The sequence below is a fragment of the Pteropus medius genome, unplaced genomic scaffold (genome assembly GCF_902729225.1).
Source record: "Pteropus medius unplaced genomic scaffold, Ma_sr-lr_union100, whole genome shotgun sequence".
Taxonomy (NCBI): domain Eukaryota; kingdom Metazoa; phylum Chordata; class Mammalia; order Chiroptera; family Pteropodidae; genus Pteropus; species Pteropus medius.
The window spans coordinates 15,123,476-15,149,623 of record NW_024354911.1 but is presented as its reverse complement, the minus strand read 5'-3'; the positions used below and the strand labels follow the sequence as shown (position 1 = coordinate 15,149,623).

At 37.2% G+C, this 26,148-nt stretch overlaps 1 pseudogene; it reads left to right on the top strand.

The window, feature by feature from the left end:
* The first annotated feature begins 9,759 nt into the window (after positions 1-9,759).
* Positions 9,760-9,877, top strand: LOC120597951 (uncharacterized; annotated as a pseudogene).
* The last annotated feature ends 16,271 nt before the right edge of the window (positions 9,878-26,148 follow it).

The following is a 26,148-nucleotide window of genomic DNA, read 5'->3' as shown; positions in this document are numbered from 1 at the left end:
GCTGAGCTTCAGTCCTGGATGCACGGATCCCTGCTTCATGTCTCTATTGAACGTCCCATGAGCAAGCCAAACACAACAACCCATCTAAGCATAAAAACTTCACATCAAATCAGTCTACAAATTCTGCAGATTAGACTGCCTCAGCATTTCCCTTTCTGCCACTTCCTTAATTCACCCTGGTATGCTATTTGCCAGGATGATGATAACCCTGAGGGTGGGTGTGAGGGTGAGATGTGGTGTTAATGGTGATGATGATGGTGGTCATGACAACAGCAGCAACAACTTGATTATTTGCTCAATTGTGAGTCTAGGCTCATTTCCACTACATTCTCTTTTTGATACCACCAGACTAAATATAACTCCCCAATTACATGTGATAATTCTTGCTAATGTTTCTTTCTATAAACTGCTCCCTCAGCTAGAAGTATCATCTTCCACTTTCTCCATCCAGTTAGTTCTCACCTAATCTTCAAAGCTTCGGTTAGGCCACCACCTCCTACAGAAAGACTTCCATAATATCCTTTGTACACCAATGACACTGCAAGTATATCTCTACCATCACACTTGTACTGGGTTAAAATTTGGAAAGATAAATAAAACTTTTCCTCGCTGGCTCTCATGACTTTCCTCTTCCAAGTCAGTGGTCTCCATTGAAAAAACCTTACACACACACACACACACAGACCAGGGACAAAGGAGCCATTCAACTTTATAAATAGAAATTAGATAGCATGTTGCTTTCCCCAACCACAAATTTGAATTATTCAGAGTATGTGAGAACTTGGGCTCAATTTTAAAAACATAAAATACATATTCAATCACATTAGATATCATTTTCTACTTTATAGAATGAACAGAGACCCTTCTATGCAACTTTCTGGGTAAAATAAAGAAATGAATAAATCCATACTGAGTCATTCTAACAACACTGATATGTGCTCGAGACTGTCATAGCTACAGTTAGTCTCAAAACAAATTTAAAAGCAGTGAAATATCTTGTAGAGTTGCAAAGTTGTCAGGTTTGGGGCACATCCTTCAGACCAAACCAATTACAAAGTATACAAACTTCACTGTGATTGTGAGATCTGAAACTGCCACTGATGATGCACATGTCTCCTTGAACAGTTTCACCAATGACACTAAAAACTAAATGATGAGACACATCACCCATAGCCAGGATTCGAAATGTAATCAACACCACAACGTAGAAACTAGGCTTATTATATTTCGATGTGGCTAGGATTACATGGAAAACAACAGAATACAAAAACAGTTCTTCCTATACTTTTATGAGGGGACACAGGAAAAAAAAACAACAAATGGGATAAAATGCTAGTTCTACAAGCAAGAACAAATTTTCATTGAGCAGTCTCTCTCAGCTCAGGGTTGCACTAAACCTAAGAGCTGAGATTTGCTAAAAAATATCAGCCCGGGCAGACCTGCCCATAGTAGTGAGGAATGTGAGAGATGTAGGTTGTAGTTGACTAAGATTTCAAGCTGACCACTCATCACTGCACACAAACCACTTGATAAAAATGCACCCAAGAAAAAGCTATTCAATTGTCAGAAGGTTTAGTGTGGACTTAATCACCTAGCAATTTATTTTGAAAAAATACAACTATTTACTAACCAATAATAATTGGTGTTTAAAGTTTTACTTTCAAAATAATGTTTGGTTGCATTTAACCTACATTATCTTTCACAAACTGATTTTCTAAGGGAGAAGAAGACTAAGAAACTGTGTTGTGAAGAGCAACAGATTTCAATTGTGACATCTCAAGCAAGACAAAAAATAACCTTCTGGGAGCAGAGTGTGGAAATATTCTTGCAGCCTCCATTATATGTGCAAAAAGTAATCATAATCCATACATCACCTTCCCACACAAAGTGAAGAGATCCATGTACACATATAACAAAATTAAGTATAAAATGACAAGACTGATTTTTTATACAACTTATAGTAAGCCTCATTTCTTTGTAATGGCGCATATACCTTGAATTACAAACCTTAATACCAAACAACCTTAATTTGCAACATTAGCTATAGATTACCAAGTTCTTTTATATACATTATCTCAAGTGATCCTTAAAACATTACCCTGAGATATTATCATCTCTAATTTCATCTGAAGAAACTAAGGTTCAGAAAGGTTAAATGGCTTGCCCAAGGTCATGCAGCTGATAAAGTCTGAGCTAGAGCTTTGTCATGAAATCTAATTCCAGCACTTTTTCCACTGCTGCTTCCATATCTCTAGGTCTATCCAACCACATTTCTATGCTTGATCCTATGAATCCACTTCTTTGACTAACATTTATCGATCATGTACTATATGCTTAGCACTATGTTAAATGCTGAGTATTTAAGGATGAATTAGATAATTGCATTGACTTCCTCAGGAGCACACAATCCACTAGGAACAATAACATCATCAGCATTATCAAAAGAGTTGACTTTTTTAAAGAATTTTTTATGTGCCAAGCGCTGTGTTAAGCACTTTACAAATATTATTCAATTTAATCTCATAAAAACTCTGTGAGTTGGGTAACATTAATATCCCCATTGTAAGATGAGGAAACTAAGGCAAAACCAAACTGACACAAAGAGTGATAAATAGTAAAAAGAATCGTTCGGTGCTAGGACAGTGTTAAAGAAATTTCGACAGAGTGGATCCTCTTTGAGCTGGGCTGTAAAAGATGAACTGGGCTGTGAAAGGTGCAAAGGAAGACATTTCTGGGCAGAAGGCATAGCTTGAAAAACATTTGCAAGGCTGGATTGCTGCACCGCCTCCTCAGATGTGTTATGTGTTCTTCGGCCTCTCCTTCTTGGTAATACTTCTCTAGCTGGTAATTCTCTTCCCTCTTATCCAAACTAATATAGTTATCAGGGCTAATTGGTTAGTTTGGAAACAAGAAACCAAGGTTGACTCCAAAATATTTGATTGGAACAACAGGAGAATGGAGTTGCTATCAAGTGAAATGGAAGACCGTGGGAGAAGCAGTTTGAGGCAGAAGGTAAAGGAAGCTACCAAAAAAAAAAAAAAAAAGGCATTCAAAGCTGTGCACCCTACACCGTCAGCATCTGTCTAGAGAAAGATAAGTCTTTTTCTAATTCACATAAAACAAATGTTATGGCTCTAAGAAAAATCAAGAATTTGGTTTCAGGCATGTTAAGGGATTTATCATACATCCAAGTAAACTGTCAAGTAAGCAGTTGAATAAACAAATCTGAAGTTCCCTGAACAAGTCCAGAAAGAAAATGTAATGTGGGAGTTGCAAGCTTAATTATACCATTTAAAACCATGAGACTGGATAAATTCACCAGTGGAGAGGAAATAATAAAGGAGAGATCCAAGAATTGAGATCTGGAGTCTCCAGTGTTAAGCAGAGTGATGAGGAGAAACTAGCAAAGGAGACCAAGAAAAAATAACCAGTAAAGTAGGAGGAAACTCAGGAGGTACCCTGGAAAATCAAAAAACGAGCGATATCCAAATACTGTGATAGATCAAGTAAGATTAGGACTGCAACGTGACCACTGTAGCTGGCAATACAGCAGTCATTAGGGACTTTGACAGGAGCAGTTCTGGTGTAATAGTGAGGAAGAAAGCTCTATTTGATGGATTTTGAGATTGCAGAGGGGGGAATGGGAGACAGCAAGAAGATACAGAAATTTTGCTGTAAAGGAAAGCAGAAAAATGAAGCAGTTGCTGGCAGTTGTATTAACTCTCATTATTTCTGTTTGTTTTAAGTTGGAAGAAACAGTCATATGTCTGTATACTAATGGAAACTACTCAGTAGAGGGGAAATAATGATGCAGAAGAAAGAGGACAGAATTAATGGAGCAATGTCCTTGAGTACATAATAAAGGATGGGATCTAGGGCACAAGTGGGATGGTTGCCATAGCTAAGAGCACAGACCATTTCTCCATAATGATAGGAGAAAAGGCAGAGTACAAGGCCATAAATGCATGTAGATAGGTAGAAGTGTGATGGGAATTATGGCATGTCCATTCTGATTGTTCTATTTTCTCAGAGAAATGGGAAGGAAAGTCATCACCTGAGAATGAAGACTGCAAAATATTGGAAGCATTATTGGAAAAAAAATTAAAGCCTAATACAAAAAAAAAAAAAGTTGTCAAGGATCTCAAATAACAGAAACTTTCATACAGTACTGGTGGGCATGAAAATTGGTAGGACCACTTGGAAAACAGTGTGACATTTTTTAATAAAGGCAAAAATGTGCATCTCCTATGACCCAGCATTGCCATTCCTACATATTTATCCTATAGAAATGTGTGTGCATGTGATTGTGGCCCACATACAAGAACAATTATGGCATAATTGCTCTTATACTAGGTAATAAAATTATTTTAAAATATAAGAATCAATAAAAATCATCAAGACTCTGGTTACCATTAGGAGGAAGGAAGGGGGCTGTGATCATGAATGAACATACTGAAAGATTCTCAAGTACTAGCAAGTACTGTCTTGTTTCTTAACCTGGATGATTTGTTATATACTTTTACAAACTGTTCAATTTCAACATAAAAGAAATGTTTTTAGTCCCATAGTCTTGCCAGTCACTTTTGATTTAGAACTGTCTCATTGGGTAAATACTGCATCAATTCAAGATTCTCCCTGGATACAGAGAACATTTGGATGGTTGCCAGATGGGAGGGGGGTTGGGGAGGTGAGTAAAAGGGGGGAAGGAATTAAGAAGTATAAATTGGGAGTAACATGGGGATGTAAAGTATAATATAAGGAATATAGTCAGTAATATTGTAATAACCATGTATGGTGTCAGATGGATACTAGGTTTATTAGGGTGCTCACATTGTAAGTTATATAAATGTATAATCACTATGTCGTATACCTGAAAATAAGATAATATTGTATGCCAACTGTAAGTGAAAAATAAAAATATTATTAAAATTAAAAATAAATAAATATTCTCCCATTCCCCTCTATCTTCCTTTTCTTCAAAGATGATATAATTTCCCAAGGGGGTTATACAAAATCTTGGCAGCTAAAGAAAGACATCTGGTCCACATGCACTTATCTGTGCTCACTAGCATCTATTAAGGTGTAGCTCATCCCACTTGGTTATAGGACATCATGTGCTGATGTTTAATACATATGTACTCAGTTTCTGCCTCAGCTCCATGACAATCTCAAAGGCGGTGCACTCTGAATCCTCCTCATTGATACCTGGCCCCTCTTACAGCTTATCAGCTCTTAGAACTTCTGCATGGCGCTGCAGCTTCAGGAAATTTCAGCTGCTTTCTCTGTACCGCCTTGCTAAACATGAGGACTCGGTGAATCTGCCTGGGCTTATCCACTTCCTCATCCTTTGCTTTCCATCTTCCTGCACCATACTATGAAATGCAAGGCACAAATCTTCTTGCTCTGGGCATCTCCCAAACCTAGCATGTTTCTCTGGTTTCATTTTCCTTCAATCCATTTCCCTATAAATATCCACATTCTGCATCCCTTTTATTTTCAGATTGATTTTATAAACTATATTCTTAGTCCACCAGGGTATGACTTTTAATATTTAAGAAAAGCTTTGGACTATAGATTAGTGGTTACCAGAGGGTAGGGGGCGGGGGCAGAGGAGGTAGATGGGGTAAAGGGGGTCAAATATGTGGTGACAAAAAGAAATCTAACTATGGGAGGTGAACACACAGTATAAATATATATATGCCTTACTGTTAAAGTGTACAGCTGAAACTTACTGGATTTCATTAACCAATATCCCCATTAAAAAAATAATTAATTTTTAAAAAAAGTTTTCAGGTATAGAAATTTCTCAAGTACCTGGTGTTTGCCATTAGCTGTAATTCTGTCCAGTTTTGCTTTATGTACTTTAAATACCTACTGTTAGGCACATACTTTATTTATGAGTATTATGTCTTCCTTATGTATTTACCTTTTTAAAACTATGAAGTCTCCTTTATCTCTTGTAATAAACTTTGTCTTGAAGCCTATTTATCTGATATTGATACAGTTTACTCAGCTTCCTTATGTCTATAGTTTAACATGGTATATTTTTTCCATCCATTTATTTTCAACTTATTCTGATATTGCTCTGAGGCTTTCTGTTCATTATTTTTTTAATTCTTTTTCTCTCTGTCCTTCAGATTAGATAATTTCTATTTATCTTTCTTAAAGTTCATTGACTCATTTCAACAATCTTCAATCTACTGTTAAGCCCATTTAGTAAATTTTTATTTCAGGTATTATATTTTTTACTTCTAAAATTTACACTTGGTTCTTTTTTATAGTTTCAATTTATTTGCTGAGATATCTTAGCTACTTATTTATTATGGAAATATTTTTCTTTTATATCCTTTAACATAGTTATAATCACCACTTTAAAATCTTTGTATGCTAAATAGAACATTTGATTAACTTTAAGTCAGACTTTTCTCTTCAGTATGGGTCACATTTTCTTATTTCTCCATGTCCAGTAATTTTGGATTGCATCCCAGACATTATGAATGATACATTATAAAGACTCTTGATTCTCTTACATTTCTTCAAAGAGTTTTTTGTTTGCTTGTTTGGGAAAAGTTAACTAGGCTGAACTCAGAACTCCAAAATCTCAGTTTAGTTATTTTAGCCTTGACTGAGAGGTTTGGAGTCCTCCTGCTCACCCAGCTATTTGGACAGTCGATACAAAGAATTTGGGTTCCCTCTCTGTGGCTCTCTCTTTTCCAGGATTCCTCCCTTACTTTTCAGCTGCTGTGGTTGCCTCAAACTCTATCCTCAGTAAGACTTTGGTTTTTCAATCCATGCTTTGATTTCCTAGTGTGGCAACTGGGACTTATCTTCAGTCTAAAATCTGTAAGAAATTAGAAACCCACTCAGCGCTGCTTCCTTCCTCCAACTATCCAAATATATGGATACAAATATATGTCCCTACTTTGGTTTGCCCTCCAATGCCTTGAGATGGTTGTGTTTTCTATTTTATGTAGTGTTTATAGTTTTTTGTGAAAGAGTTAACTCTAATAGGAGCTACTAAGCCATTATCAGAAGCAAAGGCTAGCACTTGCCATTAAAATCCAGGAATTTTGTGACTATTGTTGTGGTGGTGTTGTTTGTTCTAGATAGAAAATAGGTAAAATATTTCTTTCTCTCTGTGCTTCTTTGTATCCTTCCTTCCCTGGGGCTATAAGATTCTATCTCACAGTCTAATTTTAATGCTAAAAGGACTAAAGGAAAATCTGAAAGGGGAAAATGCATAGATAAGCATTTCAAAATATCCCTCTGAAATCAAATATAGGTAACACATTAAAATCATCATTTGAACAAATTAGGTTGCTGGTCTAAGAGGTCCTGAAGAAGGATCCATGAGAGGGGAGGATAAGGAGGAGATAAAAACATGTAGAACTGGTGAGAGACAGACCTGAGCAAAGAAGCTCCTTAGTGAGGTATGAGATGAGAGGAAAGGCTGACATCTAGTAGATGAAAGATGTGTCCAAAAGGCAGCTTAGAGCCCAAGAAAATGGAGAATCCCTAAATTTTAGAATTATATCTTCATGACATTTAAACCTAAAAGATACCAGATCATCTAAACTCAAAAGATTTATTTTGGAGACAAGGAAACTGAGTCTCACGCTTTGCCTACCTCATAATTTAGTCAAGGTGCTCACTCTCCTCAGCACAGTGTTGAAGCTGTCATATTCTTTTTAACAATAGTCTGGGGCCTGTTCACATTTATATTTTGACTAATCAATGTTGTGTATGAGAGCTTTAGGTCTGAGCCACTCAATTCATCCTTAAACATGCTGGAGAATTCTAATGCAGAGCTTTTTGTTCTTTCTCTGTATTATCTTGGAGTTTTAATCACAGCAGAGTGAATTGAGGCTTTTTTATGATTGCACACAATACACCAGGCTCCAGCTCTCTTTTTAATTATGAGAAAGCCATGTGGCCTCTCATGGATTGCTTGGTTTCGTGTCCAAGTATAGATGGCTCACAGGATTTTACGAAGATTAATTCAGATTAGCTCAAAAGTTTATTGAAGGAGGTATCTATCAGGTGTTCCTGTCTGTCTGTGTGACTGCTATTGACAATAATAAAATGATATGAGTTTCAAACTCCCTTATCCCATGCTACCTTCAGATTTAATCATTAGTCAGAATCTGCATTCTTTCCTAAGGTATCTTTTTATCATATCAAATACAAATAACAAGCTAAAATCAGTGAATCTAAGAAATTTTATTTTAAATACTGCTTCTGTTTTTACAGGTTTGTCCTCTCCTCTCAACATCTTCTGGACAAATCGATAAACATCAGGATGAATATAATTGTCTTTTTACTCAAAGATAGGATATGCTTTTAATGATAGCAGTGGCCAAGCGAGGAGAGATTAAACCATTGCTCATGGCCCAAGGTCAGGAATTGCTGTGGGTTTTTTTTTAAATGATGCACCCTATCCTTCTACCCTCCTGCCAACCAATAAGAGCTCAAATAGTAATTTAACAAATAGCCCCAACGTGTCCAATGTATCAAAGAGTAATCTAGCTTTCAGAAAGAATGAACGTAAGTAATGTGGCTTGTTTTCATTTCTCTTATTTAAACAAAAAATAGAGATTATTTTTAAATCCACGAAATTTCACCATATTATTTTTAAGCCTGTAATTGTATTGCCCAAAGATAATTTAAACTCTAGCTCTTAGAAATAACAAAAATAGCAGCCATTTGTTAAGCAACTACTATGTGTAGAACCAAAGAGCAGAAGACGCTGTGCCTAATCCTCTAGGGACCTTAGGGCCTCTTCTAATCCTCTAGGGATCATTTGTCTTTTTAAAATAATTTTTGTGTTTAATATTAAAATCTTCAGTGTGAATATTTCCTCCAGTCCTAAATTACTGCTGTCAGTTGCAGTGACAACCCTGGTGACCTCCATAATATATAATCAGAATTCATATATAAATAAGATATCGGATCCTGATCATTTTAAAACAAAATAAATTATTTATTATTTCTCAACAACTACTATGTAAATATACTACAGAATAAATGATATCTGATTAAGCAAATTTACAGAATCAATAACAAACTCCCACTAGGCTCTGAGATGACATCTCAGACATTGCCATCAGTCTCCTGTTCAAGAGTCCTTACCATTATCAATGGTAGGCACCAACGAGCAGGAACAGAAAGGGGAGGTCAAACAGACATCCTTTTAACACTTTCGCGCTACCTCTTTGACTCTGTGAGATTTTTTCCCCACCATGTCCCTGGCAGTTACTGGACTCAAACCCCAATAGCCTAAAGAAAATAAATAATGCCTCCAGACAACTTTATCCTATCTGCGTATAATTGGTGTGTAATGTTAATGAACACATTCATGCCAAAATTTTTTGTTACTGCCCTAAGGCTAACTTAGAAACCTCCTCTCTCACTAATTGAATGTACTCGTTCTATAAACAAATATTTGGGTGCCTGCTAGTTATTAGGCAACATAGAAAAGCAGGACCAAACTAAGCAAAGAAGGGGATTGCCAACCAGGCAGAGGAAAGCGTGTGCAGTTTTCCTCCTGCCATCCAAGCACATCTTCGGCTGCTGGGTCGCCTCTAATTGCTCAGCAGCACCGATCCATCCGGGATCGTGAGCAGTCTTATCTCTGTTAATCCTGATCCACTAAGGAGACTTTGTATCAAGAAAAACAGATTGCATTGTATAAGGACTTATTTTTGTGGTAAATTGTAATTCAAAGCAGTTATTGCTTATTGTTACAAATTAACCCTTCAAGTCTACTGCCATGCTACCCTGAACAAATCCATCCCATCTGATCTCCGAAGCTAAGCAGGGTGGGGCCTGGTTAGTACTTGGCTGGGAGACCACCTAGGAAGACCAGGTGCTGTAGGCATAAAAAACTAAAAATAAATAAATAATATGGGATTGTAAGATGACAAGGTCCTTGCAATCTGTGAGGTCAACCAAGGGTTGCCTCACCTAAAAAAAATAAAATTAACCCGTCAAGCCAATGTCCAAATAAAAAGTGACAAACATGTATTATCGTAGGAACTAGGTAAATGATTGCCAGTGTAATAGCACCAGATTGTCATGTGGAAAATGCGGTTTTGAATATAATGTTATATGTCAATTATACCTCAATAAGAAAAAGAAAATGCATTTTCGTATGCATGGTTCAGTGGGGTTAATAGTGTAAATATAAGTAAAGTATAAATGACAGGTAAGAATAGTGGTATTACTGTGGTTTTTAAGATAAATTATACTTTATATCATTTTGAAATTTTTCTTCAGAAACTCTAACACCTCCCCTGAATAAAATGCTTGAATAGATAAATTATCACTAAGATACATGTACTTTTTAGCCATACGATGCTTTAGAAACAAAATGAAAACCTGTCTTTTATGTATCATAATTCTTTGAGTTCTTTACTTGAACTAATACATCTTGAAACAAAATGAAAAACTTAAGCTGAGAGCCATATTTGGTTAGATTGGAAAAGAACACATTTGCTTGTAGTTTAGCATTATAATTATATTTTAGCACACAATACGTCCCTAAAGGTTTTACTTCAGAAATAATCCCCTGGGAGTCTACTTCAAAACGTCAATACATACATGTATACATAATGAAGTATTGATGCAAAAATGTAATGTGTTAAGCTTTAAACAAAGTTAATTTATTCCCTTTTTCAAATGGCATTCTGAGTATAATATTAATATTAATACTGAAATATAAAAACTAAATGCAAAACTACCTCAAACACATTCCCTTAGGATAAATAAAAAAGAAAAATACAACCAGATGAAGGTGACATCAAGATTATGAGCATCCTGTGGAAAATAAAGACTGCTACTTTATTTCAGATAGAAACAAAAATATGTGCAGAGTTTCTCACCTACTACAGTTTTCTAAAACCAACTGAAAAGGAGAAAGGAAGAAGGGCACTTCCAGAGGTCCCACCCTATGCAGGCACTGTGGTGGGCTCTGGGGATTCAGCAGAGAACAACAGATATGTTCCCTGCCCTTATGAAATTAACACAAAACAGACAAGAATTGACAATATACAATATTACAAACTATGATAAAACAACCAAGTGCTCACTTTAGATTAGGACCTACACACCACCAGTTCCCAAAGGTAAATACACAGAGCCTTTTTGTTGTTAGTTTTAATGTTTTTATTTTAAGTCCTATGGAGGGTAACAAAAATAAATAACATTATGAAAGTTTAAGAAACCTTTCCTAGGTCTTATAACCATCGTCTCTAGGCTATAATTTATGACTTCTCTTTTCTTAAATTGTAACAAAACTCTAGTGTTTACTTCTATTGAAAAAAAATTATGAAGAATAATAAGCTATTTCAAGGATGGCTTTCATATATATTTAACCTCAGTGATGATATCCCACAGAATGTATGGCCCTTGGCCCAGACAACATGGAAAATATAAATGGACATATGTAGCATGGTTGCAGTATTCAATCTGATTTTTAACCACCAGTTCCAGGCTCCATAAAATCAATTTCATGGAGGCAGATATTGATTATGAAGACCCCTAAAGCAAAGATAACAACACTATCCATTTCTCCTCATTTTCCCAATAGCTCCTCAAGGCCAGGTAGCATGTCTACTTCATTCTGTAAATCTTCATTAGGCCTAGGACAGGGCTATCTATAAAGGGAGCCCTTCTTGATGCCCTTAAGATATTAAAGGATTCAATTAGTTATTTTGATCAAAAGTAAATTTGGCATCGTGAAATCATGAATAGATAAATAAATCTGAACGAAAAAAACATGTATGTGAGAAAGTGGAAGAAATGAAAATGGAATTGTGGGTTGGGGGCAGCCTGAGAAAGGCCAGGAAAATCAGGTCAGAGAGCTGTAATTGTAGAAAAGGAAAAGATGTCAAAGGAAATTCCAGATGTATTTCTCATTCTTATGCCAGAGAGAAGATACAGGGAGCTTGGGAGGGAAAAGAGATGGAATTTAAGAAAATTATCAGGATGTGATTAAAGAACATTAAAAGGGATGAGGGCCAGGAGTTAAATGGTCATGAAGTTACAATAATTAACAGTAGGAAGGAATATGGGAAAGGAGAGGGAACCAAAGAAGACTCCAAGGTTCACATTTGTTTGACTGAAAGAATAGTAATGCCACTAAAAAAATGGAACCTCAAGGAAATCAGGAAGGGAATCGATTTGAAGGTTGATGAGTTTATTTTTAAACATGTTAAACTTAAGGTGACACTGAAGATATAAATGAAAATATGTAATCAACTGTTTGTTACTTATTTGGACTTTATTATCTGCCTCCTTTTTTACAAATAGTGCATTCACTTCATTAAATTCAAAATGACTTGTGATACACTTGTTGTTGTTGTTGTTGTTGTTGTTTTTAATGACAACATTACAAAAGCCCACTAAAATAAGGAAATAGGCATTATCAGATATCAATGACTTAATTAAGAAAAAATTAAAACTTCATAGGTGGAGCTGAAAAGCGAGGGAGGCCTAGAACTATATACACAGGGATCATTTGCATACAAAACTTTTTTCAATTACAGTTGACATTCGATATTATTTTATATTAGTTTTAAGTGTACAGCATAGTGGTCAGACATTTCTATAATTGATGAAAGTGATTCCTCTCAATTAGTCTATTACCCACATGGCACTATACATAATTATTACAATATTATTGACTATATTCCCTATGCTCTACTTCATATCTCTGTAACTATTTTGTAACTAAAAATTTGTACCTCTTAATCCCTTCACCTTTTTCACCCAATCCCCCAACCACCCTCCCATCTGGCAACCATCAGTTTGTTCTCTGTATCTATGAGTCTGTTTCTGTTTTGTTCATTAATTTATTTTGTTTCTTTGATTCCACATATAAGTGAGATCATATGGTATTTGTCTTTCTCTGACTTATTTCACTTAGCATAATACTCTTTAGGTCTATCCATGTTGTTGCCAATGGTAAGATTTCATTTTTTATGGCTGAGTAACATTCCATTTTATATATGTACCACTTCTTCCTTATCTAATCATCTATTGATGGGCACTTACTTTGCTTCCATGTCTTGGCTATTGTAAATAGCGCTGCAGTGCATATACCTTTCCAAATTAGTGTTTTGGATTTCTTTATATAAATACACAGAAATGGAATTGCTGGGTCATAAGGTAGTTCTATTTTTAATTTTTGAGGAACCTGCATACAAATATTTTTGAATGTCTTCTCTGGGCCAGGGACTGTGCTTGGTGCAGAGTACATAGAAGCAACAAGAGAAAATCTAGAATGCTATCAAGAAAGTGGTAAGGGAAATAATCAGGGTCTAGAGATTTACCTTGAATCTACATTTGCACAAGAAGAACACTATTTTTATTGAGACTGAAAGTTTTTTTTGAAGTTACTTGGAGGTAGAACCAAGGGAGGTAACAGGGGGTATAAAGCCCCCTCCTCGAATCATCCCTCGTCCCTGACAATGGTGCTGAACAAAAGAGACATGGCCTCTGGCCTCATAGAATTTACAGTTTAGTCTAGAAAACAGATTTTTAAGAAAAGGAAAAGAGAAGGTAATGAAGGAAAAGGAATTATGTAAAAGAATAACTCAAATGGGATGGAGGACATAATTTAGATTATAAAAATCAAGGAAGGCCTTCTGAATAAGTGACATTTGAGCTAAAGCCTGAAGAATGAGTTGGACAAAACCAGGAGAGAGAGATTTGTAGACAGAGAAAATGACATGTGCAAAAGCCCTGGAGCAGAAAAAGGCTTGCCACCTTTGAGGACCAGAGATAAGAAGCCAGGAGGCCAGTTCAAAACAAGCAAAGAGGACAAGGCAGAAAATTAGGTTGAAGTAGTTGGCGTTTTACGAATGAGGAAACTGAAGCTCCAAGAGGTTAAGAAACATGCCCAAGGCTTACCCAGCTGGAAAATGAGAGTCAATTCCAGAACTCAGGTCATTTTGACTCAAAGCCTACACTCATCACTAGTCCAACAAATGCCCCAGACTTTCCGATCTTAAGAGTCGTCTGAGGTACTTATTAACATACAGATTCCTAGGCCTTACCCCAAAACTTCAGAATCCTATAAGGAGGAAAATTAATTAGAGTCCCACAGAAAAGATACACTATAATCAAATTGGATAATTTGAGGAGAGTTTAATAAAGGAAATGTATTAGTTGCTGGAGCTACCATAAGAAAATACCACAAAATACCACTGGGTAGCTTAAACAACAAAAAATTATCGTCTCACAGTTCTGGAGGCTAGAAGTGGTAGGGCTCTTCCAAGGACTATGAGGGAGAATATGTTCCATGCCTCTCTCCAAGGTTTTGGTGGTTTGCTGACAATTTTTTATAATTCCCTGGCTAATATCTGAACCACTGAAATCTCCACCTTCATCATTACATGGTATCCTCCATGTGTGTGTGAGGGGGTGGTGAGGGACAGCTCAAATTTCCCCTGTTTATGAGAACACCAGTCACATTGGAAGAAGGCCCAACCTACTTATGTCATTTTAACTTAATCATCTAAAGATCCTATTTCCAAAGATCTTCCAATTTTCAAAGTTCATATTTACAGGTTCTAGGGTTAAGACTTTAACAACTTTTGGAGATGCAATTCAACCCTTAACAGGGGCTATTTACAAAGATGTGGGCAGGGAAAGCACAAGTAACTATGCAGTATCCCGAGACTAGCAAAAGCAATTTCCCATCACCATTCCCTGTGGCCTGCAAGAAGAGAGCTGGGGAGGTAAATACTCCAATTGCCCTCCCTCCAAACTTCTGTTAGGGCTGAAGCCAACCAGAAGCCATAAGGAGAGGAGCCCATTGAATTATTTCTGAAGGTCACCCTCCTGAGATGGATGGGGAAGAGTCAAAAGTGGGCCCAGAAGGACAAACACAAGATATTTAGCCAGAAGGCACTTAAAACCCTTAAAATTAAACCCCAGAAAATTCCTATACTCAAATGCAGTTTAGGAAACATTTGCCACATTAAACTGGTTAAAAAGATATGGTCTTGAGCCTCAATGACTCCTACTTATATAACCTAGTACTTTTCTCATTTAAAAAAAAAAAATTGGAGGAATTTGAACTGCTTAATAAGAAAGACATCTATTAGTTCAGTCAAGATAATGGAGTAGGTAAACACTGTGTTTTCTTCCTCTCATGACCACATGAAAATTACAACTAAATTACAGAACAATCATCACTGAGAATCGCCTGATGTTTGACTGAACAGTGAGTGCTATAACTAAGGACATACAGAAAAAGCCACCTCAAGACCAGTAGGAGCAATAAAGCTGCAGAACAGGCTAGTCCCACTCCCATTTGTGGTGGTTAAAACTCAAGAGGGATATGTCGGCTGTGAGATCCCCCCTGAGGAGCAAGGGGTCCCAGTTTCACATCAGGTTCCCCTGCCCAGGGTTCTTGGGCCTAGAAGAGAATCCCCGCAACTTCTGGCTGTGAAAACCAGTGAAGATCGTGGCTGAGTAAGACAGAGGGCAGCTGGAGTCCCAGGAGTTCCTCTTAAACGTACTGCACTTAGACTTCCTCACTGATGAACTAACTCACTCTGAGCTCCAATGCTTGTGTATCAGTGCAAAAGATACCAGGGACATACAGGGAGGAACTGAATTGTCTGGCTTCAGGGCAAGGACTGGAGGGGCAGCTTTTTCCCTGACAGAAGGGCTGACAGAGGGCATTGTTCCTTCATTGAGCCCTCCCCACTACTGGTGTGCAGACACAAGCACCCACCATATCTGAGGATCCATCACCTGGCTGACACTGGTCACTCTGCCTGGTGATTCCCTGAGACCCCTCCTCACCCAACTTGCAGGGCTAACCAAGCCACTTCCAGTGACTTTTCCAAACAAATGGCCTGTTTTGGTTCATGCTGTGGACTTTCCTAAATTTCTCAAAGGTTCACAAGCCCCCAAACAAGCATCATCTGGCCTCAGCATGTACCATAACTCTTACTAAGCAGGCCTGATCCCAGCAATAGTGGCAGCTGGCCTCGGTTCACAGCTTAGCCTCTCCCAGGCACCTCCAAGCCTAGCATAAGTGGCAATCATCTGCAAATCACTTTGTAGTTCATACCAAGTGGCCCCCAGATAGGGCACAGGCAACAGCTGACCTTGGCCTGCAACAGAGTCCCCAAAACCATGAGGCCGCAAAACCAACACACCCGGTGACCAGCTTCAGATCATACCAAAGCACCACCCAACAACCTCCACAGACAACACATCCAAAGAAGAGACGAGGCAGGCAGGCACCAGAGCTCTACTAAAGCGAAACCTGCTCTGTAGAGTCAGCTCCTGCACAACAGCTCTTCCACTATAGTCATGGCCAGTCCTCACAACCAGTCAGCCTGAGGGTCAATCCCTCCCACTGACATGCAAACAGCAACCAAGGCTCAACTACAACAGGAGGACACATACAACCTACACAAGGGAGTACCTGGCTTGAGTGACCAGGGATTCTACACCACTGGGCCCTACAGGGCACCTACTACATAAGGCCACTCTGTTAAGACCAGGAAATATAGCAGCTCTACCTAATACATAGAAACAAACACAGGGAGGCAGTCAAAATGGGAAGACAAAGAAACATGTTCCAAATGAAAGAAAAGAGCAAACTCAAGAAAAAGAACTAAACAAAATGGAGACAAGCAATCTACAACATGCAGAATTCAAAACACTGTTTATAAGGATGCTCAATGATCTCAGTGAGAACTTCAACAGAATAGGAAACATAAAAACGGAGATAGAAAACATAAAAAAGAAAGTCAGAAATGAAGACTACAATAACTGAAATAAAGGACACATTAGATAGAATCAACAGTAGATTACATGAAGTAGAGAATCAAATCAGCAATTTGGAAGATAAGGTAGCAAAAAACACTCTATCATAACAGCAACAAGAAAAAAAGAATCCAAAAAAAGTGAGGACAGTTTAAGGGGCCTCTGAGACAAGATCAAGGGTACCAACATTTGCATCATTGGGGTACCAGAAGGAGAAGAGAGAGAGCTGGGAATTAAAAACCTATTTTAAGAAATAATGACAGAACCTCTCTAACCTGGCAAAGAAAATAGACATATAAGCCTAGAAAGTACAGAGTCCCTAACAAGATGAACCCAAAGAGGCCCACACCAAGACACATCATAATTAAAATGCCGAAGGTTAAAGACAAAGAGAGAATCTTAAAAGCAGCAAGGAAAAAGCAGTTACCTACAAGGGAGCTCCCATAAGACTATCAGCTGATTTCTCAACAGAAGAGACTTCTATAAGAAGAAGAGTCAGTTTTTACAACAGAACTAAACTGGCCCTGGTCTCTCATTATCTTTGACAAAATTCTCATGCCTCTGTGACACTGTGCTCACAGAAACTGTGAATTAATTGAGAAAGACTGAAGAATTGAGTCGGCTCTGACTCCTGGCTTTGACCCTATCAATGAGTGATGTCCACAATGTCCTGTCCTCAAGAGCCCTCTCAGCTTCTGGAGACTCATGTCTGTGGCTACTTTTATGGAGTCAGTCTATCTCTTATTTGGCCTTCCTCTTTTCCTGCTGTCTTCAATCTTTCTCAGCAATACTGTCTTTTCCAAAGAACTCTGCCTTCCCATGATGTGTCCAAAGTAGGACTGCTTCAGTTTTGTCATTTTTATCTCCAGTGATAGTTCAGGCTTAATTTGCTTTAGGATCCACATGTTTATCTTTGTGGTGGTCCAGGTTATCTGTAGAGCTCTCTTCCAATACTATATTCCAAATAATTTTTTTCCTGTCAACCTTCTTTACTGACCAACTTTCACACCATACATGGTAAGTAGGAATATGAGGGTGTGGGTGATTCTGGCCTTGGTTTCTAATGACACATCTTTGCCCTCCTGAGTCTCAGCTTTCTCTTGATTTCTTGGCTGCAGTCTGCATTTGAATTGAGCCCAGAAGCTCAGATGTGAACACACTCATATACACAACACCACATTGAAAAAGCAGAAGGAAAACTATGACAGTACGTATCTTCCTCAAAGGATAGAAGCCCTTATCTCCAAATTTTCATCTGCTTCCCTGCTTCAGAATGTACAAAATACACGCTGACTGAACCAAAGATGGCAACTGTGAGTTCAGCACCATCATTCTGTGAATTAATTTGGCTTTCACATATGGGTTGTTTTTCTAGAATATAGGACTACATTATGAAATGCTAATTGTTTTTGCTATCCTGCATGACCTGCTTGGAAGATAAGATACAAATTAAAACATAATATAAATACAGCTGCTCTCACCCTGTTCAAACGTATTTTTCTTATCCAACAGGCTCAGGTAAGTGGCCCTTATTTTGTTTAATTTCCAGCATCCTACTGCATCTCTCACCTCTTGCAGTTTAGAAACTCTACCCTGGAGAAATGCCTACCATTTTTATATGATAGTGAGGCTTCTTCTTTCAAACAAGCATATCAGAACTTCTGTGTCCAAATAAGTCTTGTCTTTCTAAATAATCACTTTGGGAGGCTAAATATTTAATCTTCATGGCTGCATTTTTATACCAGTGAACTCTTATTAAAATACTATATCAAGATAAACTCTGAAAGAGAAAAGAGGCATCATCAAAACAGGATGACATACATCAGCTTGGGAGGCGTGTATAAAGGCAGGCTGTGCATCGTCTAAATGACCATGGAGCGTGAACAGAGGCAGCAACCTCTCTTCTCTTGTACCACCAGCTGTTAAAGCCTCTTCTTAGCCTCCCTGCCAGCTGTCCACCCTGATTCCAGCCTTATCTTACTAAGACATAATGAAATACATCACTAATGGAAGTGTTTCCAAAAAAAGAAAAAAAGAAAGAAGGGTAAGGGAGAAGACAGAAAAGGAAGAAAAGAAAAGGGAGAGTAAAAGGAAAATAAATGTCTTTTGGCAAAATATCTGAAATCTTTTGACAATAAGACATTAAGCCCTTAAGAATGTTGCAGAGTATGAAGTTGTTTATGATAGTAAGTACTTGAAGTTGCTGCAGTGTTCAACCACAGGAGATTGGTTAAATAATTTATGGACCGTTTATACAGTGGAATAATTTGCTGTGATTTAAAGTTATTGTATAGACCTATTTTCATTGACATGGAAAGCTGTTAGATGAGAAAAACAAGTTACAGACCTATATGTATAATGTGAGCTCATTTTTTAAATACATATGTTTGTAGGTATCTGCGAATACGGGGGTATGTGTACAGAGAGGAAAAGATAAAGAGAAAAAGAGAATGAAGAAAAGATTCTCATTAAATACCAAGATGTAAATGAATATTTTTGAAAGGCAAAAATTATGGAAAATCATATCATTTTGCTTACTTCCATTTTATAATTTTTTTACAAAAAAAATATGACTTACATGTATAAAAAGTAAAGAAGTTTCCATAGAGAAAAATGAGTAGCTGTGGCTAAGATTATCATTGAGAATTTACTATTTTTTAACTATGTCTCTTTTTAAAAGCTGGCAATATTATGCCCTAGATACAGTGATAAGATTTGTACTGAAACCTCCAGAGTCTACATCTACTGTTTTTAAAATCATCGATCTTTACCTCTCCAACATACATTATTAAGTAAAAAAGCAAAATGAAGATACAGAAACTGTAGAATATGCAACCAGTTGTTCACAAAAGAAAGGAAAATGAAGGAAATGGGCTTACATATACATAAAAATTATATACATATATACATTAAAATTATCTGAAAGGGTAAATAAAAACTTAAAACAGTGGTTACCTATAGCAACTGAGCTGAGACAAACCTCTTTATATTTTTTGATATTTGAAACTTGTGAATATATGTGTTAATATATATTATATATGATATATCTAATATATAGTGCGTGTGCATGTGCGTGTGTGTGTGTGTGTGTGTGTGTGTGTGTGTAATATATAGTGTGTGCCACTGAGTCGGCTCTGACTCCTGGTGACCCTTTGAATGAGCGATGTCCACAAGGTCCTGTCCTCATTAGCCTTGCTGTGCTCCTGTAGACTCATGCCTGTGGCCATTTTTATGGAGTCAGTCTGTCTCCTATTTGGCCTTTCTCTTTTCCTGCTGTCTTCGATCTTTCTCAGAATTGCTGTCTTTTCCAAAAAAATCCTACCTTCCCATGATGTATCCAAAGTAGGACAGCTTCAGTTTTGTCATTTTTATCTCCAATGATGGTTCAGGCTTAATTTGCTTTAGGATTCACATGTTTATCTTTGTGGTGGTCCAGGTTATCTATAGAACTCTCTTCCAACACTATATTTCAAATCGAATTTTTCCTGTCAACCTTCTTTACTGACCAACTTTCACACCATCATGGTAAGTGGGAACATGAGGATGTGAGTGATCCTGGCCTTGGTCTCTAATGATACATCTTTGCCTTTCCAAGTCTCAGCCTTCTCTTGATTTCTTGGCTGCAGTCTGTATTTGAATTGATGACTGAACCAGGGTAAGCAAAATCTACAATAATTTCTATATATTCATAGTCCATGTTCTGTGGTTATGATTTTTGTCTTGATGTTCAAATACAGTCCTGCTTTTGCTCTTTCTTCTTTCACTTTCATCAGAAGCAATTTCAAACCATTGCTACTTTCTGCCAGTAAAAATGGTGTCATCTGCATATCTTAAGTTATTGATATTTCTTTTACCAATTTTCACTCCTCCTTCCTCTGACCCTAGTCCAGCTTTCTTCTGTGGTATGTCTGAGTAAAGATTAAACCAATAAGGAAATTAAATGCACCCTTATCTGACATTTTTGCCCATAGGAAACCATTCTATTTTTCCATATTCTGTCCTGACAGTAGCTTCTGTCCATAATACAGGACAATCAAGTGCTGAGACATGGCCATTTATTTTAGAGAAACCCATAGCTTTTCGTGATCCACAAGTCAAAGTCTTTACTTCAGCCTACAAAATGTAGGCTAACCTTCTGAAATTCTTTGGAGTACCCCAGTATCCAATGAATGTTCACAATTAGATCTTAAATGCCTCTTCATTTTCGGAATCCATCTTGAACTCCTACCATTTCTTGCTCCTTATACGGTAAAAGACTTTGCTGCATCACTTTGAGTATCAATTTACTTGTGTAGGAAATGAGAGCCATGATTTTATACTTACTGCACTCTTTAGCATCTCCTTTTTCGAAGATTGGGGTGTATATTGACTGTTTTCGGTCTGCGGGCCATTATTTTGTTTTCCATATTTATAGACATACTTGTATCTGTGGCTTGAAATAATTCTATCAGTGTCCATTTACCCCTGGTGATTTATTTCTTCCCAACACTTTCAGGGCAGCTTTCATTTCACTTTCTAGAATTCAAGTTCTTCCTCATAGTAATCTTTCTCAAGGTATCTGTCATCCTTTTATCTCTTCTGCATAGGTTTTCAGTATACTATCTCCACCTTCCCTTTATTTTTTTCTCAGTCAGAGTGCTACCTTGTAGGTCACTCAGCACTCCTAGTCTGGGTTTGAATTTCCCTTTTACTTCTTGACTCTTCGGGTAGAGGTAGTTTTTCCTTTTTTCTTCTTCTCTTCTATCTCCCTCCATTGACTATTGTAATAGTTCTCTTTATCTCTATGTGATAGTCATTGAAAAATTGCATTCAAGATTCTAACCCTGCTTTTAAAAATCACCTTTTACTTTCGCCTCTTACCTGTCTTTAACAAGTTTTAGTGTTTCTTCTGTCATTCATCTTGATTTTTCTTTCCTTTTCACTTTTGGCATTGTCTTTTCACATTCCTTCCTAATAACATTTTTTGTTTCAGTCCACAATTCTTCTGGTTCTTGGTCAATTACGTTTAACAGTGCAATTCTGTTTTTTATGTAGATTTAAATCCATCAGGAATATTATTTATATTTTGGCACTACAATTCTTTTAACCCTCTTCTTCAGCTTTAATGTTTGATATCAGCAGTACACGGTCAGTACCACAATCTGCTCCTGGTCTTGTTTTGGCAGAGAGGATACAGCTTTTACATCTCCTGCTTCCAATAACATAATCTACATGATTTCTATATTGGCCATCTGGCAATGTTCATGTAAATGGTCATCTGTTTGGTTTTGTGAATTTTAGGTTTGCAATGGACAAGTCCTTGGCATCATGGAAATCTACAAGCCAATCTCCTGACTTCATTTTTGACCCCCTAGTCCAAATGTTCTGACATTTGATTCTGCTTTATTTCCTACTTTTGCACTGCAATCGCCTGTAATTATCAGCATGTCTTGTTTTGGTGTGTGATCAACATCATAGTCAATACTTGTGTAAAAGCTTTCAATTTCATCTTCTTCAGCCTCTGTAGTTGAGGCATAGACTTGAATGATGGTTATGTTAAGGGGTTTACCTAGAAGTGTGATGGTATTATTTAGTCCAACCTTGCACTGTAGCCTCTAAGTATGCTTCATGTTGTCTCAGTATTAAAGCCACTCCATTTCTTCCAAGCTTGTCATTTCCAGAGTAGAACACTACAGATGTACCATTCTGGTCCATCTGCACTGCAATATTTAGATGTTCCATTTCTTTTTTATAATTTCCAGTTTACTTTTGTTCAAGCTTCTTAACATTCCATGTTTTGATCGTTATGTGCTTTGCAGCATCGTACTTTCCCATCACTTTTGTGCACATCAGCTTCTAGACATCCTTCCCCCTTTGATCTAGTTGCATTATTAGTAACAGTGCTATTCGTATTTGTTCTCTGCTTTTCCCAGTAACTGTTGAGTGTTTTCCAACCTGGGAGTCTCATCTTTCAGCACTATCTCATATTTCACTTTGGACTGTCTCACATAGGTTTTCAAGGTAAAAAAAGAAAAAGAAAGGAAAGAAAGAAGGAAGGAAGGGAGGGAGGACGAAAGGAAGGAAAGAAGGAAGGAAGGAAGGAAGGAAGGAAGGAAGGAAGGAAGGAAGGAAGGAAGGAAGGAAGGAAGGAAGAGAGGAGAGGAGAGAAGGAGGAGGAGGAGGAGGAGAAAGAGAAGAAGAAAGAGAAAGAAAGAAGAAAGAAAAAAAGAAAGAAGAAAGAAAGAAAGAAAGAAAGAAAGAAAGAAAAGAGAAAGAGAAAGAAGAAAGAAAGAAAAGAAAGAAAGAGCTGTTAAAAAGAAAGTTAAGAAAGAAAAGAAAAGAAAGAAAGCGTTGTTAGAGAAAAGAAAAGAAAGAAAGAGTTGTTTAAAAAAAAAAGAGTTAAGAAAGAAAGAAAGAGGAAAAAGAAAAGAAAAGAAAGAAAAAGAAAAAAAGAAAAAAAAAAAGGAGAAAAAAAAGACACCCGCATTAATTACTGTTTCAGGTCTTCAGGTAAAAAAAAAAAGGTCCAGTCCACACGTCATAACCAAAACATGAAAACGTGAATTATAACATCAAGAACCAAAACCAGTGGTTCCTTGCTAAGAATTCCCAGGCAATGCGATCAAACTCTCAATCTGAAGTCTGAATATTTTCATCAGCTCCCAGAACCAGCCCAGATCTGTACTCAATGATATGGTTTGTCCTGAATCTTGATTATCGTCTCATATTCAAATATCTAAATGTATATCTTTTTCTTTTCTTAATTTCTATTTGGTCTCTTTTCAAAGGTTAAATGTAAGACGACCTAGGTAGAAGGGGACAGTCTCAGCACCCTAGCAACTAAATAGGGCTGAATATTTTTACCCCGTGCTTCTTAATGACAAGTTTACCAAGAAAGTCAAATACGAAATAAACCACAGTTGAGGGATTGCCACTAACAGGAGTGCAGGAGACACATGTTCTCTTTTATTATTCTATTTTGGATCCAATATTAACTTCTCTTGGATCACAATGCTGCCTCTATTGTTTTCCTATTAACTCAGTGTACCCAATGGGAACATCTGGCCAACACTAATGAGCTATTCATAAGAGAAACAAGAACAGGGTACCAGGAGCCAAGGTTAAACAATTAGAAGGAAAAGGAGACTGTTGGCTCCTGACCTAAATTGAATTGTTTTTGAGAGACAGAAACAGATTTTTAATTATGTAATCCCTTTATTTCTCATTTCCTTTAATACATAAAGGGCAATTTCCCCTTTCGAATGCTAAGAGCCAGATCTGGCATTATTGCATCTATGAGATTGTCTGGACTGAAACCAGAAGAGGTGCCCTATTTAACCCAGGTGGATGCAAAGTACTTTTTCCCCTTTTTGTTATCATACAAACTACTGTTTAGAAGAATTAGTTAATAAGTACTGTCTTTCTTCCTTTGTATTTATTTTTCTTTCCAAATTGTATTCTAAGAGAAATTTAGTCTGCCTTTACTAAGGAAAAAAAAAAACTGTTTGAAGGCATAAAGATCTGAGATAAGAGGAAGTCTAGTTAACTTACACTTTTGCAAGACTTGACTTTGAGTTGGCTTTAACCTACTCTTCTGTTACATTTTATTGTTTGCATTTCAGTAATGGAAGAAATATTTCATCTCATGTATTTTCCCTCTGCCCTTCTTCTTCCCCCTCCCCTGGTCTATACACTTCATCCTTCTGAGCACAGCTAAATCTGCCTCTTCAGCAGCAACTTCCCCAGTTGCATCGATCCCTCTGATCTTGATCTTCTCTGATTTCCTGCAACTTTTTGTTTATGTCACTCTCCTTAGCACTCAAGCTCACATCGTCTTATCTTTCATTGGCAAGACATCTAATCAAGAGACTGCACTGGTTCTCAAAACAGGAAGTAAAAAAAATTAAGGTCCATCTGTGTCCAGAGGTTCAATCAGTATCATCAGAATCTCTTTCATTTTCTCTTTGGCTCTGCTTTTCTCTGTGCAGTTTTTTTCTCAGGTAAATTCTCCTCACAAGGTGGCTTGTATATTTCTAGCAGTTGGAGACCCCAGGAAAAGAAGACTCTCTTTCCCAAAGTTCCAGCAGAAGTCCCAGGGCTGTTGGTAAGAGGCCTGCTTTTGAGTTACATGCTCATCTCTGGAACAGGAGTCAAGATCAGCTCCACCTAACATCCATGCACTGAGAAGGAGGAAGGGAAGATTCCAAAAAGAAAAGAGGGACTCTGACACCAAAAGGAACAATGCTACACAGACCCCCCCAAAAAAGTTGTCCTATCTTAGCACCATTACTGCTCCATCTTTGTATGCGTACATTTTGTTTTGCTTGCCTAGACAGTATGTTCCTGAAAATCAGAGACTTTCACTATTCTTCAGTATCTGGCCTAGTATGAAATACATCATTAATGAATATTCTATATATATTCACTGAATAAAAAAAATCATTTTGCCAAAAAAATGAGAAGCCAGTGTAAACCTCACAGACTCTACACAGTTGGACAGCTCCACAAACAGTAAAGGAAATCCCCATCACTGTGGCCAAGAGACAGTGTTTTCAAGGGTGATAGGCCTCCACATGCTCCTGATTCCCTCTCTGGACATTCCAAATGTTGACCACTCTTTATGCTGTGGAGGAAATTCCAGATGATCTGCTTCTATTTGAAGAATATAGAGCTGGAATCAGTAAACTTCTATAATTGGCTAGATAGTATATATTTCAGGCTGTGTGGGTCATATGGTCTCTGTTGAAGCTTTTCAACTCTGCTATTGTAGCATGAAAGCAGCTGCAGACAACGCACAAATGAATGTGCATGGCTGAGTTTCAATAAAATTTTATGGGCACTAAAATTTCAATTTTGCATAATTTTCATGTGTTATAAAATATTACCTTCTTTTGATTTTCTTTCAATAATTTATTTTTTATTAAGTTTATTGGAGTAACTTTGGTTAATACAATTATATAATTTTTAGGTGTACATTATAATTTGACATCTATATTTTCTATTGTGTAATTACCACCCAAAGTCCAGTTTCCTTCAGCTACCATATATTTGACCCTCTTTACCCCATCTACCTCTCCCCTCCTCCACCATCCCCTACCCTTTGGTAACCACTAGTCTATTGTCCATGTCCCTGAGTCTCTGTTTGTCCTGTCATTTGTTGCTTTTAGCTTTATATCCCACATATAAGTGATACCATGTGACTTTCAACTTTTTTGGTCTGGCTTATTTCACTTAGCATGATTATCTCGGGGTCCATCCATGTTGTGCAAATGGCAGTATTTCATCTCTTCTTATGGCTGAGTAATATTCTATTGTATTTTTGTACCATTGCTTCTTTATCCAATCATCTATTGTAGGACACTTTGGTTGTTTCCATGT